The 15,686-nt window shown below is 38.8% G+C and overlaps 1 long non-coding RNA gene across 2 annotated transcripts in view; it reads left to right on the top strand.

Annotated features, from left to right (window-relative positions):
* Positions 1 to 15,686, top strand: part of LOC135231183 (uncharacterized) — a 218,035-nt gene that overhangs the window by 16,453 nt on the left and 185,896 nt on the right. For both annotated transcript variants that reach the window (XR_010321730.1, XR_010321729.1), the window contains exon 2: positions 10,230 to 12,955. This is a non-coding gene — a long non-coding RNA (uncharacterized LOC135231183). The remainder of the gene's footprint in view (positions 1 to 10,229; positions 12,956 to 15,686) is intronic.

Raw genomic sequence — 15,686 nt, 5'->3', positions numbered from 1 at the left:
CATTGTGCATGGGTCAGGAAGAAATTCTCAAAACGGTAGATAAGCAATCAAGGAAATGTATTGATCTCTTTCTAAGGATAGATATACAGTGATTATCTGAGTCATATGGAAGGGACACTCAAAGAACTGTTAGGAAAGGGGGTGAATGGAATAGGTGCCCAGAAAGCTGAAAACTGTGTCTACTATACTTGCACAGCTGTGACTTGACAGAAACATTCCAGAAGAGACCCTGAGGTTAGAGATGACCTCTAAATTCTCTTTTAATTCTAGGATTATATAGTTCTCTAAGAATATAAAATTTGCCTCCTTTTGAAATTCACCATTATCTTTGTTGTCATTTTTCAACTCGTAAATGAGGAGCTGTGGTGCCTATTTTAATCAGTAGCAGTTGCCAGTGGACTCAACTCTAACTCATGGTGATCCCATGTGTGTGAGAGCTGGAGTCAGGTTACCAACCCGAACAATTTCACATGGGTTTCACCGTATTTTTGATGTGGGAAAAACCGATGAAATTGTGGACTACAGATTAGTAAGTAAGCACAAGTAAACCTTGGCTTACCTTGGTTTCTGGGTATTCTGTCCCTGTTAGGGATTATAAATTTGAGAAGAGGATTGTGCTCTGGGGTTGGGAGAGTGAGAGATACCAGCCATAACTAAAAGGAGAATTTTTGGTGTGGTGAAAAAACATGAAATTGTTCACCACAGATGATCTTGTAAGAAAGTAAGCACTGTGAGTTCCATACCTATTTGGATAATCTGCCCCTGGTCAGAGTAGAACTGTGTTTTCAATGGCTGTGATCTTTCAGAAGTAGATCGCTAGGCCTTTCTTCCAAGGAGCCTTTGGGTGGACAGGAACCTCAAAGCCATTTGGTTAGCAGCTGAGCACATTAGCCATTTGCACTACCCAGGGACTCCGTGTAACTATAAGTTATTCCAAAATGTGTGTGGGGGTGGGGGGTTGAATGAGCTGCTTTCTGTATTTGAGTTTTTGATATCTAGGATAACAAATTCAGTGATAGGATGTTGGACATGCTTTCTGAATTCTGAGTGGAGGTCCCTTGGCCCTGGGCTTCAGCTCGGCCTTCCACCCCTGCTGGGATAGCAACTCTCTTCTCTCAGCTTTAGGCAAATCCATTCTTCTTGTCCTTGTCCATCTCAGTGGTGATCCCACTCCCTTGGCCCCTCATTCTTTTGCCCCTGGGGCGTGGCAAACCCATTCCCTCAGCTTTGGGTGGTGGCTCCATCCTCCTGGCACACCTTAACAGCATCCCCACACTCCAGACCCAAGTTGGCAAAATCTGACTCTTTGAAACCTAGGAGGCTATAGCCCCACCTTTTGTGATCCAGGAGATCATGGCCCCACTCTTTGAAACCAAGAAAGCTGAGAAGACCCTCACAGGAAAATTCTCTCTCTTTTCTTCTATCATGAATTGTATGGTGATATGTGAGGTTGACTTTTTTCTTTTTTTCAGGGCACTGTGGGAAATTGAGGAAACCCTGGTGGCGTAGTGCTAAGTGCTACAGCTGCTAACCAAAAGGTCAGCAGTTCGAATCCACCAGGCACTTCTTGGAAACTCTTTGGGGCAGTTCCACCCTGCCCTGTAGGGTTGCTATGAGTCAGAATCGACTCGATGGCAGCGGGCAGCTGGGAAATTGACCATTTAATTATTATATTTGCTCTACTTGTGGTATAGTCACCACAGAGCGCATAAGAGAGCACCTACTAAAGTTTATTCTTAAGTATGTAGCTAGATTTTGCTTTAGCCAAGTGGCAAAATTTAAGAAGTTTGTTTTTTGGTGACCTTAATATTCTAGCTGCCCAGTCAATCATACTTCTCAAACTTATGTGATGTTTTTCACAACTCCATTTTCAATCGCTAATGAGGATTCAGGCCTTGTGTTCCAGGATTCAGGAAAAAAAAAAATTGAGGTTCAACCCTCTAAACTTGCATTTTAAACCTGGGTGCTCATTTGAATATTTCATCTCTTCTCAGTTACTACAGTTGGGTAGTTTGGGTAGTCTGTGCACTTTACCTCACATATTCAGTTTTACCTTTGGGCAGTGTATTATTCATTTTCCTTGTCTTTGTTCTCTACACTGGGGGAATTCCCAACCAACCTAGTTGCCCAGCTCCCAGAACCTCATCTAGGTTCAGTACTTTTAGCTCCAGCTCCTTTATGAGGGAGTTGTTTAGACAGACAATATAGCCACAGCACAGAACAACAGAGGAAATAATTAACTGAGAAATACATCCACCCACGACTATGAGCTGGAAGGTCTGATTTTACTCCAGACACTGATAGAATAATATTGTACACAGAGCAGTACTCTTGTGGATGCCACTTAAATTAGATGTAGTTCAGGAAGTCACTAGTGTTTCAAGTTGCATCAGAGAGGGGCAGCAAAGTGACAGGAAATGCAGCTTAGGCAATATGTGGAAATCCTGTAAGAAATGGGCAGCACCAGAGATCTTTGTCTACGATGATGAACATCCCAGTTAATTATTCATGTGCAGGCTTCTGGACCCATTCTAGAAGGATACTAGACAATCGACAAGTTACCAGAACTAGATTTCAAAATCAGAGGATATGGAACACTGTTTTTAGGTTTTTGTAATAAGATAGATCAGTTACATTAGTCTAGCAAAAAAAAAAAAAAAAGAAAAAGATTTCGCAATGAACTCAAGAATGTCAGAATAAATCTGAAAATTATTAAACACTGACCATTCCCAACTGCTTCTTTTACCATGCAGGAACCCCCATCTGAAGTCACAGGACTTAATATAAACTAGAAATTTATATTAAGGAAACTTGTCATTTCCTGAATTATAACTCTCTCTTCATTTTCTTCCCTTTATTGGCAATCTTTTTTTTTTGTGTCCAATTACCCGTTTATATTTGGCTTTACTTTCAGTTAAACTTATTCAGATTCAGAGTTTTGGTTTCTGGTCTTGATTCATCGACATGATGCTTCTTGGAGTTGATGTTTTGTTTGTCTCTGGGCTTTGGTCAAGACGAATGCACTGCTATCCTCAGCTGACCCTGAATTATATCTGAGTTAGGTTCTAATTCCTGCTTTGTCTTTCATATTAAGGAGCGAAATCAGTTGTGTATCTAAGTCTGGAGGTGAGGCTAAAGAGAGAGATCTAATGACCACCTCCCCACACATTCTGTGCATGAAGAAAAGTAGGCTGGAATATAGGGCTAAAAATAATGGCTAACATATATTGAGTGTTCGCTTCATGACAGAAATCATCTTAATCTTCAAAATAATAATGGGTTCCATTATTCCGTATTTTGATTTTTTTTTCAGTTACAATGGACCCAGTGTAGTACTCTTTTTTTTCTTTTTCACAACTAATCATCTGTATCCCTAACATTGTACTGATTCTCTTGCTTTTTTTTTTTTAATAGATTTTATTTTTTGAGGAGTTTTAGGTCTACAGAAAGTTGTGCATAAAGTACAGAGAGTTCTCATATACCTCCTTTTCCCCCTCATACAGTTTCTTTTCTTATTAACATCTTGCATTTCTCTGGTACATTTGTTACAATTAGATAAACCAATATTGATCCATTATTATTAACAAAATTCATCGCTTACATTAGAGTTGCCTGTTTGTTGTGTAGTCCTAGGGATTTTGACAGATGTAAAATCATGTGTCTACTCTTACAGTATCATACAGAATAGTTATGATTAATTACATTCTTCAAGACCATATGACAATGGATTTATGATAGGTAAGTTTGTAATCAGAAGGTGAAAAGACCTAAATTATTTTGAGAAAGAAAGACTTGAAGGGTTGAGGTATGTGTTATACATGGAGGAGATCTTGTAAGTGACTGTGCAGCTGGAAAAGTGGTTTAGAATGACTGTGTGTTGGGGAAAGTCCCTAGGTGGTGCAGTTCATACTTGACTGCTAACCTAAAGGTTGGTGGTTTGGATCCACTCAGTGGTCCTGTGGAAGAAAAGTTCTGGCAATGGGCTTCCATCAAAATTACAGCCAAGAAAGCCCTATGGAGCAGCTCTATTCAGTAACACAGGGGGTCACCATGAATATGAATTGGCCTAGCAACTATCAAAAAGAATAAACTGTTGTGGAATATTTTTCCAAGTTCAATGTTTGTTGTGAATACTCTTTGTTTCTCTTCCTTTTGAAATCTTGAATAATTATGAGTTGCTCGTAAATGCTTTAGCATGAATGGATTTTCCACAATAAATGAAAATCTCTGTTTAGTATTGTTTCAAGTATTGCGTGGCGTAAAAATAAACTTCTGCTAGTAGTTAGTCAGTAAAACTACTCCATAGGGTCTCTGAAGAGGAGCTGGTGGATTTGAACTGCTTATCTTTGGTTAGCAGCTGTAGCTCCTACCTACTACACCACCAGGGCTCCTATAAGGTCACTAGGAGTCAGAATTGACTGGACGGCAACAAGTTTGTGTTTTTTTGTTTCTTAAGTGGTTAGTTTGAGAGCCCTGGTGGTTCAGTGGTTAAGTGATATGGTTGCTAACCAAAATGTCAGCAGTTCGAATCCACCAGTCACTCCTTGGAATCCCTGTGGGGCAGTTCTACCCTGTCCTAAAGGGTCGCTATGAGTCGGAATCAACATCACAGGAAGCATTTTTTTTTTTTTTTTGGTGGTTTGTTCAATATATGAGTTTCAATCTTCAAATGTTATATTTCAGCAAGAGGTGAAAACATTATCTGAATGATAAACTTCCTGGATAAAAGGAGAGAATAGAGAAGATGAGAGGTTAAAACATTTTTTAAAATCTCCTAAATAGGGACCTAGACACTTTACAATAAGAGTAAAAATTCCTTTTTAATCATATTTAAATCATAACTATTTTGGTTTCAATGTACAAATTAAAGAGTTCCCAAAAGCCTTCTTTTACTCTCTTTTTAACTCCACATTTGCCAAAATTTTTACATAATAAATGAAATCTATTGCCCTCCAATTGGCTTTCAGTGATTTCAAGCAGGTGCATAAAATTTCTCAACTCTAAAGACCCTTTTAACGTTTCCTTTAGTATGCTGTGGGACTCCAGAAGGAACAGATACTTTTTTAGTATTTTTTAGCCAAGAAAACCCTGTTGCCATCAAATCGATTCCAACTCATAGTGACCCTATAGGACAGAGTAAAATTGCCCCATAGGGTTTCCATAGAGTGACTGCTGACCTTCTGGTTAGCAGTCAACCATGGGGCCACCGAGGCTCTGGGTTTCAGGCAAGAGGAACAATTTAAAACAGCAGCTAGGGGAGTATTAAATATTCTACCAGTTTATTTTGACAGCTCTTAAACAAGACGTGAGAGAGAGAGAGATTGAGAGAAAATATGCTTGGATGAATGTGTGCGTATATATATGTTTGTAATTAAAAGTCCTATTTTTTTTTTTTTTTGCAATGTACTGTATGTTAACAGCTATTGCTATGAGGATTTGTGATATACCACACTAGTTTAAAAAATGGAGCTAGGGATCAAAGATTCACATTTGTAACACATTTGAGTCCTTTGGTTACAGTAGAGATGACATTTTACAATAAAAACTGTATCTATAAATATGTATATATATATTCCCCCCTCCCCGCAACTGGCCAATTTTTTCAAAAGTAAACTGCCAGGTTCTTCTTCCTAGTCTGCCTTAGCCTGGAATCTCTGCTTAAACCCGTCCACCATGGATGACCATGCTGATATTTGAAATACTGGTGGGATAGCTTCCAGCACCACAACAACATGCAAGCCACCACAGTATGACAAAGGGACAAAAATCCTCAAAATTGGACATATAAGTGACATCATGATAAATGGAGAAAACATTGAAGTTGTCACGGATTTCATTTTACTTGTATCTACAATCAATGCCCGTGGAAGCAGCAGTCAAGAAATGAAATGACACATTGTATTGAGCATATTTGCTGCAACAGAGTACAACCTTGAGTATATTCCACCTGAATTTAGATACCATCTCAAGAATAGATTTGGAGCATTGAACACTAATGACCGAAGACCAGATGAGTTGTTGAATGACATCAAGGACATTATGCTTGAAGAAAGCAACGGGTCATTAAAAAGACAGGAGAGAAAGAAAAGACCTAAATGGATGTCAGAAGAGACTCTGAAACTTGCTTTTGAATGTCAAGTAGCTAAAGCAAAAGGAAAAAATGATGAAGTAAAAGAGCTGAACAGAAGATTTCAAAGGGTGGCTCGAGAAGACAAAATATAGTATTATGATGATCTTGACATGTGCAAAGACCTGGAGATAAAAACCAAAAGGGAAAAACACACACAGCACTTCTCAAGCTGAAAGAACTGAAGAAAAAATTCAAGACTTGAGTCACAATACTGAAGGATTCTACGGGGGAACATATTAAATGACACAGGAAACATCAAAGGAAAATAGAAGGAATACATAGAGTTACTATACCAAAAAAAAAGTTGGTCAACGTTTAATCATTTCAGGAGGTAACATATGATAAAGAACCAGTGGTACTGAAAGAAGAAGTCCAAGCTGCACTGAAGGCATTGGCGACAAACAAGGCTCCAGGAATTGACAAAATATCACTCGCGATGATTCAACAAATGGATGCAGTGCTGGAAGTGCTCACTTTTCTATGCCAAGAAATTTGGAAGAGAGCTACCTGGCTAATTCACTGGAAGAGATCTATATTTATGCCTATTCCTAAGAAAGGAGATCCAAATGAATGTGGAAATAAACAATATCATTAATATCACATTCAAGCAAATTTTGCTGAAGATCATTTAAAAGCAATTGCAGCAGTATATTGGCAGGGAACAGCCAGAAATTCAAGCAGCATTTAGAAGAGGATGTGGAACCAGGGATATCATTGCTGATGTCAGATGGATCCTGGCTGAAAGCAGAGAATACCAGAAAGATGTTTACCTGTGTTTTCTTGGCTATCCTAAGGCATTCGACTGTGTGGGTCATAACAAACTATGGATAACACTGCAAAGAATGGTAATTCAGGAACACTTAATTGTGCTCATGAGGAATCTGTACAGTCTGAACAGTCATTAGAACAGAATAAGGAAATACTGCAGGGTTTAAAGTCAGGAAAGGTGTGTTTTAGGGTTGTATTCTTTCATCATACCTATTCAGTCTGTATGCTGAGCAAATAATCTGAGAAGCTGGACTATATGAGGAAGAACGGGGCATCAGGATTGGAGGAAGACTCATTAACAACCTGTGCTATGCAGATGACACAACCTTGCTTGGTGAAAGTGAAGAGGACTTGAAGTACTTACTGATGAAGATAAAAGGCCACAGCCTTCAATATGGATTACATCTCAACATAAAGAAAACAAAAAATCCTCACAAATGGACCAATAAGCAACATCATAATAAACAGAAGAAAGATTGATGTTGTCAAGGATTTCATTTTACTTGGATCCACAATCAACAACCATGGAAGCAGCAGTCAAGAAATCAAAGGACACATTACATTGGGCAAATGAGTTGCAAGAGATTTCTTTCAAGTGCAAAAAAGCAAAGATGTCACCTTGAGGACTAAGATGTGCCTGATCCAATGTTTTCAATCACCTCATGTGCACGTGAAAGCTAGACAATGAATAAGGAAGACTGAAGAAGAATTGACACCTTTGCATTGTGGTGTTGGCGAAGAATATCGAATACACCATGGACTGCCCAAAGAACAAATAAATCTGTTTCAGAAGAAGTACAACCAGAATGCTTCTTAGAAGCAAGAATGGCGAGGCTGCGTCTCACAAGCTTTGGACATGTTGTCAGGAGAGATCAGTCCCTGGAGAAGGACATCATGCTTGGTAAATTAGAGGGTCAATGAAAAAGAGGAAGACCCTCAATGAGACGCATTGATACAGTGGCTGCAACAATGAGCTCAAGCACAGCAACAATTGTGAGGATGGTCCAGGACAAGACAGTGTTTCATTCTGTTGTGCCCAGGGTCACTATGAGTCAGAAATGACTCGATGGCATCTAATAATAAAAACAACAATATTACTATGAATATTATTGAAAATTATTCAAAACCATTATTACTGTTGACTATCTCTTATTTATTTCAATCGTATTTATTTACCTAATACTTGTTGGGCATTTTGCTAGGGACTTTCACATATTTTATTTAATCATCCTCCACCACTGGGAGGTAAAAAACATTCATCAAGATTTTCTAGAAGGGAGTCTGAGGCTCAGGAAACTTAAATAACTTGTTATAAGTCAAAACTCCAGGCAAATTGTAGCTTAAATATGTCAACTTTAAGGTCTACCAATTGACCCTATATTGAAATTACTAGAAGCAACATAGAGAATATGTACTTAAACACATACAAGTTCTATGTTCATTCTCTAGCTTTATATTGCATCAAATCTAAGTTAGCAGCAACTGAGTGTTTCACAAATCTCTTCTAATGGATCCCAGGATTTTGTTCTTGGTTACTTACCATAAGTGAAGATAATTTACATTTTCATACTAATAAACCTCTAAAACTTCTAAATTTTCAGTTTGTACTTCTGGGTTTTGACTTCTGGTTTTCTCATTCTTTCAGGTAAAAACATGAGATGTTTTCATGTAGAACCCTTAAATGCCTAATTAGAGTTATTTTCTTGTTGGGGTAGCCTCTCAGGGGCAAGTCAAGAGAAAAACCAGTTTGTGACATTTTGCATTGACCATCTTTTGTGCTATATATTGAGAAATATTAGTGAGTACTGTCAAAGGAGACAACTGAAGAAAGAACTGTGATTCAGGATGGATCGGTAAGGTCAAGTCCTACAGGACTGTAGTCAGAAAGACTTGGGTATAATAAACAGCAACTGTACGGTCTTTTCCAGATTGTGGTCCATTCCAAGCTATGGTCATTTCTAGAGTTCTGTGTTTCTACATTTGACAAATTCCAAACAATGAATTTTGCCTTTGTAAACATCCTTTGGAAATTTTAAACCTACTACTAAGTACAGCGCCTTGTTAGAAAACCTACCTCTTATAATATATTCTCTTATGCTTTGAATGATAGGACTTTAGGGAATTATAAGAAAGTGTGAGACCTTTATCTTTTTGGAATATCAGTTTCATTTTCCTTGAATTTATTTTCCTGTTTTGTTTTCATCCTAGGCCCTGAAAATTGTTCCGTCCTCCCTTGCCCAGCTGATTATAATATTGAATGCCGATTTCGGTCATTTGCATCAACAGGAATACATTATATAATTTTTTAAAAGTCTGAGGTGAAGCCCTAGAGAAGTCAGAACAAGACAAAACTGTCAGGGCAGGTCTTTGGAGATCAAAATGAAATGCCAAGGCCAAGTAAAATCGTGGGAACAACTTGTTAAGCTATCAGGAAAACACAAAGTAAATGCTCTTAAGTAACCTCAAGGCAGGGGGGCTTACAGGGTTTGAAAAAAAAAAAAATTTTTTTTTGGCCTGGTGAAATACAGGGGCTGTGACCGAGGAGGTGGCAAAACCAAACTGGCTTCCCCAGACAGGGTCCACTGAGGCTCTTCTCCCCTGGAGTTGTGTCCTGGTGGCATAAAAATAGAGATATTGTGGGGAAACAAAGCAAATTGCCTCTGCAGATGCAAAGGGTTCGAGAGTTATTCAACATGATTAAAAATCGCAAGATTCAGCAGAAAAAGCATAGCGTGTAGAGTCAAAACACTCAGAATCCCAGATCTGCCTTTTACCAGCTGTGTTCATACAAACCAGATTGTAGCTCTGAGGTTAGGTTTTGTACCTTATAAAATGAAGATTTTACACTGAATAGTTTACATAATGAGCTCATAGGCTATTTTAAGAATAAAATGAGATAATTCAAGCAATAGTAATTTGTAAAGTGCCTCGCACACTTAGTTTTTATTAAGAATCATAATAATTAAGATATACAACATCAAAGTACTTGGCAATGCATTTTTTAAGTGTTACATAAATCCTAATTTTGTTATAACTATTAATAATAAAGTCATTATACTAGTCCCCTTCTTTCTTATTCCGGAAGTTAAAAAAAAACATTAAAACGAGAATGATGTATCCTGAATTTTCTCATTATCTTAGACTTTACTTTCCTTGAAAATAAATAAATAAAGTATATACTCCTTTCTGCTTTGTAATTAAGCTCAGTGATTTAAAATGAAGCTAATATGTATTGAAAGCCAACTACATTTTGCACTGTGTTGGCATTTTACTTCTATATCTTTAGTATGCCAACGACCCTATAACATAATTCTCTTCCTTATATTTCCAGTACAATTGCTAAGCCTGGGAGAACTTAAATAGCTGGCCCTGAAGGACCGAGGTCTAAGATGTGAGTGGCATGATGTAAAAAAAAAAAAAAAAGTGGAATGAAAATGAAGCAGGTTGAAAAGAAGAAAGATGAACAAAAATCAAAGAGGGTAATATCAGAATTTGCATTTCCAGAAAATGAATCTGTAATCTTGAGATCGCACTTGAAAATCTGTGAGAGATACATAATAATCAGAAAAATGTGCAAAGTATGTAAGATACAATGACAGAAAATGGATGAATGCTACTTAGAAATGAGGATGGCAAGGTTTCGTTTTGCTTACTTAGGACATGTTATCAGGAGAGATCAATCCCTGGAGAAGGACATCATGCTTGGTAAAGTAGACCGTCACTGACAAAGAGGAAGACTCAATGAGATGGACTGGCACAGTGGCTGCAACTTACATACTATTGTGAGGATGGCACAGGACTAAGCAATGTTTCATTCTGTCTTGACAGCACCTCACAACACCAGCAACATATTGAGAACACATTATTATTGAAATCACATATTGTTAATGGGAGCCATTGTGTCTACCCAGTCCATTGCATATTATATATCCTTCAAAAGATAAAACATAAAAAGACTGATTTCTCCCAGAAGTGTTACTTGGAAAGAATATTGGACCAAGATAATAATCCTCTTGGTGGTGGTTATGAGTCTGCAGAATAATAGAGGGGCATTATCACATATCAGATATCATAAGAAGACTTTTTCAACATATGTGTCTGGTATTTTTTTCCTTCCTCATCCCTCTCATCTTTATCTTCAGTCCCTCACCCTTTAGAGTTTATATCCAAGACAACAAATCCACCAAAATTTATGCTTCTTTCTCTCATATTGCTAGAGCTTAAGTTGCATTCATGATTGCCCAGCTAGAAACTACATTCTGCGGCCTCCCTTGCAGCTGTTGTTCTTAGGTGTCGTTGAGTCGGTTCCAACTCATAGCTACCCTATGTACAACAGAATAAAACACTACCCAGTCCTGCACCATCTTCATAATCATTGTTATGCTTGAGCCCGTTGTTGCAGCCACTGTGTCAATCCATCTCGTTGAGGTCTGTCAGTTTGTGGTACTGTGGGGGCTTACATGTTGCTGTGACGCGTATTGCTGTGATGCTGGAAGCTATGCCACTGGTATTCAAATACCGGCAGGGTTTCCTGTGGTGGCCAGGTTTCAGCTGAGCTTCCAGACTAAGACAGGCTAGGAAAAAGGACCCAGTGGTTTACTGCTGAAAAGAATTAGCCAGTGAAAACCCTTGCAGCTAGGTATGGCAAATTGTGGGACGAGCAGAAGAGATATAAGCAATGTTTGCCTTCACTGCTGAAAAGGAAATCACTGCCCTGTACTTGCTCTCTATTTTCTTGAAACCACTGTGTTCTTGATTTTTTCTAGCAGCTTAGTTTTTACCCCAACAAATACAGTAGCAACATATGAATCTCTCAATCAAAATCAGTACATAAATTAGAAAAACTTCTCAGGAAATTTTGAAAAGACTTGTCTTTCCCATTCTTAGAAGCTGTTGGACTGCAATTTAAGAAAACTGGATATTATTTTGAAGCTTTGTTAAAACACAAAACAAAACAAAAAGACATAATTTTGGGTAAGTTATTTAACACGTCTGGACCTCAGGAGTTTTGTTTGTAAACATAGAAATTGGATCAGAGAACCACTAAAATCCTTTTCAGGTTTAAATGTCTATCAGTTTTAAAAAGTGGAACATTTACAAACACATTTTTGCTTCTTTTCCAAGTACAGGCTTCATTCACAATCATCTTAAAATTCTATTTGATAAATCTTTACCATACTTTAAAACTTGGCTAAATTTAGTTTTTTTTTTTTCAAAGCTATATTATCAAATACAAATGTCTTACTCTTTTGCCTTACTTGCACTGATTTTCGTCCACAGAATCCAGATTTAAACATTTATTGACCTACTAGGTCTAGGTACCATGTCAGGGTCTTTCAGATATATTATTATACTTAATCCTTACAGTTCCTTAGGAGGTAGATACAATTACCTGTGTTTTTAAAGAGAGAGAGAGAGAGAAAGAAAAATGACTTGAATTAAAAAAAAGATTCAAACTAATGGATGGCCTTTGAAGAAAAGCAAAAAAGGCATCTTCATTTGATATGATCTTAGCTTGGGAAAAAAAAAATGTCTACAAAGCTTTAAAAATTGAACCTGTTGTTATACATATTATATTATCGTAAGTCTTAAAAACAGATCAGTGCATAACTTGGAAGAAAATGTAGTACTAAATCAAACTTCAATATATTTTAGATGTCAGGGTTCCTTTTTCTTCACAGAAGAAATTATTGGTTAGAACACATTACAACTCTGTTCGTTTTTTAAAAGCGATTACACGTAATCTTACAACTATTTGAAAATAAATTAACCGTTTATACATTTGTGACATCCTAATTTTCAACAGATAGACAGACAGACAGATAGGTAGCTGCCATCAAATTGACTCTGACTCATGGTGACCTTATGTACAACAGAATAAAATGTTGCTTGACCCCGCTTCATCCTCATGGTCACCAACATGTTCAAGTCCACGGTTGAGGCTGTTCTGTGAATCCATCTCACTGAGGGGTTCCCTCACCCTCGTTGGCTCTCAACTTCATCAAACACAATGTCATCTTCCAGCAATTGATCCCTCCTGTGACATGGCCAAAGCAAGTAAGTTGGACAGTGTTCTGTTGTGTTCCAGAGGTTTTCTTTGACTAATTTTTCGAAGTGGATCACCAGACCTTCTTCCTAGTCTGTTTTAGTCAGGAAGCTCCACTGAAACCTATCTACCACAGGTGAACCCGTTAGTATTTGAAATACCAGTGAGATAGTTTCCAGCATCACAACAGCAAGCAAGCTATCACAGTACAACAAACCGAACAGACGAGTGGTGGTTATTTCCTAGAAATGAACCAATACAGGAAGAAAAAAAATACTTTACAAAGTTATGATTAAAGAAAAAAACATTTTGATGAGAAGGAGCCTTGGTGGCACAAGCAATATGTGATCTGTTCTAACCCAAAGGTTGGTGTTTCAAACCCATTCAATGGATCCATGGAAGAAAAGGCCTGGCATAAAGATTACGGCCAAGAAAACCCTATGGAGCAGTTCTATTCTGTAACACATGGGGCCACCGTGAGCTGGGAGCTGACTCAATGGCAGCTAACACCATTTTAATGGGACTGAATTATAAAAATATCATTAAAATGTTGTGTAATCAAATTTGTACTTTAAAAAGTTTATTTAAATAAAACTAAATAATTGTTGAAAAATATCTTAGTCATCTAGTACTGCTATAACAGAAATACCACAAGTGAATGGCTTTAACAAAGAGAAATCTATTCTCTCACAGTCTAGTACGTTACAAGTCCAAATTCAGGGTTTCAACTCCAGGGGAAGACTTTCTTTCTCTGTCGGCTTTGGAGGAAGGTCCTTGTCCTCAATCTTCCCCTGGCAGAGGAGCTACTCAGGCACAGGGACCCCATGTCCAAAGGACATGCCATGCTTTCTTGGTGGTATGTGGTCCCCAACTGTTTGCTTCCCTTTCCTTTTATCTCTTGAGAGATAAAAGGTGGTGCAGGCCACACCCCAGGGAAATGCCCTTTACTTGGATCAGGGTGGTGACCTGAGCAAGGGTGGTGTTACAGTCCCACCCTAATCCTCTCAAGAATCACAAAATAGAGGATAACCACACAATACTGGGAATCATAGCCTAACCAAGTCAATACACACATTTTTTGGGGGACACAATTCAATCCATGGCATTCAATCCTTTGGCCCCCTGAAAATCACATTCTTGCAACATGCAAAACATATTCATCCTATCATGAAAGTCTTAATTCCAAGTCCAAAATCTAAAAATTCCTCTTTATCTGTGAAATCTAGAAGTTATCTGCTTCCAAGAATGCAAAGGCAGAACAGGCACAAGCTAGACATTTCTATTACAAATGGGAGAAACTGGCAGGAAAAGAAGGCATAACAGACACCAAGCAAGTCAGAGAAGGCGTTACATTAGCCCTCAAAGCTTTGAAAATAATCCCCCTTTCTCTGAGACAATTTATACAATGGCCCTGCCCTCCAGACTCTAGGTATTGGCCATACTTTCCAGATTCCGAGTGGAGGCCCCTGAGCCCTGGGCTTCAGCCACACCTTCAGGCTCACTGGACCATTAGGGGCACCATTCCCTTAGTCCATCTGAGTGGCAACTCCACCCTTAGGAAGATCAGAAGCCATGGCTCTACCCTTTGAAACCCCTGAGGCCATGGCAATACCTTTTGAGATTGAGACAGCTCAGCTTCTTGTGTTCTGTGTCTCTTCAGCTTCTGTTTCCTGGTTTCTTGGCCTCTCAGCTCCTCAGACCTCATGCCTGTATCGGCTCTGCTGGGGCAAGTGTTCCAAAGCTCTGTAGCTCTGCCAATAAGAGCCTAGAGGCACGCCACTCTGCCAGGAAGCCTCCTGCACACAGGCACTCAGCTCTCTGGTTCCATGGGTCGGCAAGCCTAGCTTCACCAGTAAGTGCCTAGAGGCACCCCACTCCGCCAGGAAGCCTGCTGCACCCAGGCACTCAGCTCTCTCGCTCTGTGGGTCAGCTTCAGAGCTGCCTCATGTGGATCTCCTGGTTCTGCTGCTGTTGGTTCTCTGCCGTTGCAGGTTCTCTGCTGCGCTGGCCCTCTGCTGCTGTCGCTCCTCTATTCATTCAGTTTCAAAACTGCTTCCACATTTTAGGTATCCGTTAGTGCAGTGCCCCACTCTCTTGGTACCAAATTCTGTCTTAGTCATCTAGTACTGCTGTAATAGAAATACCACAAGCGGATGGCTTTAACAAAAAGAAATTTATTCTCCCACAGTCTAGTAGGTTACAAGTTCAAATTCAGGGCGTTGGCTCCAGCGGAAGGCTTTCTTTGGAAACTCCCTTTACCTTGGATCAGGGAGGTGACCTGAGTAAGGGTGGTATTACAATCCCACCCTAATCCTCTCAACATAAAATTACAATCACAAAATGGAGGACAACCACACAATACTGGGAATCATGGCCTAACCAAGTTAATACACACATTTTTTGGGGGACATAATTCAATCCATGACAAAAAGTAACTCTTCATCTAACTGATGACAGCGGAAGAATCATTTTCTGTGGTAGTCTACTGAGCAAATAATGCCTCCTTTTTCCATGATATACAAACAATACATAAAACTAAGATCTTCAGTGGTGGTCATATAAAATACGTTTTTGGATTTTTCTCCCACCTGTTATTAATGGCTCTGAAGTCTCCTTCAAAGTTTTGTTTCTCAACCTCACGTGCTAGAAGTATTCAGGAGTGAAATCCTCTCAGCTACCACACTGTGTTCGTTATTCTCTTCCTCTGCTGCTCTGGCTCCCTTAGGTGATCAGTTTCCCAGG

This window comes from Loxodonta africana, chromosome 4 (assembly GCF_030014295.1).
Source record: "Loxodonta africana isolate mLoxAfr1 chromosome 4, mLoxAfr1.hap2, whole genome shotgun sequence".
Classification (NCBI taxonomy): Eukaryota; Metazoa; Chordata; class Mammalia; order Proboscidea; family Elephantidae; genus Loxodonta; species Loxodonta africana.
The sequence above is the reverse complement of the archived record's forward strand: the minus strand, read 5'-3'. Positions and strand labels throughout refer to the sequence as shown.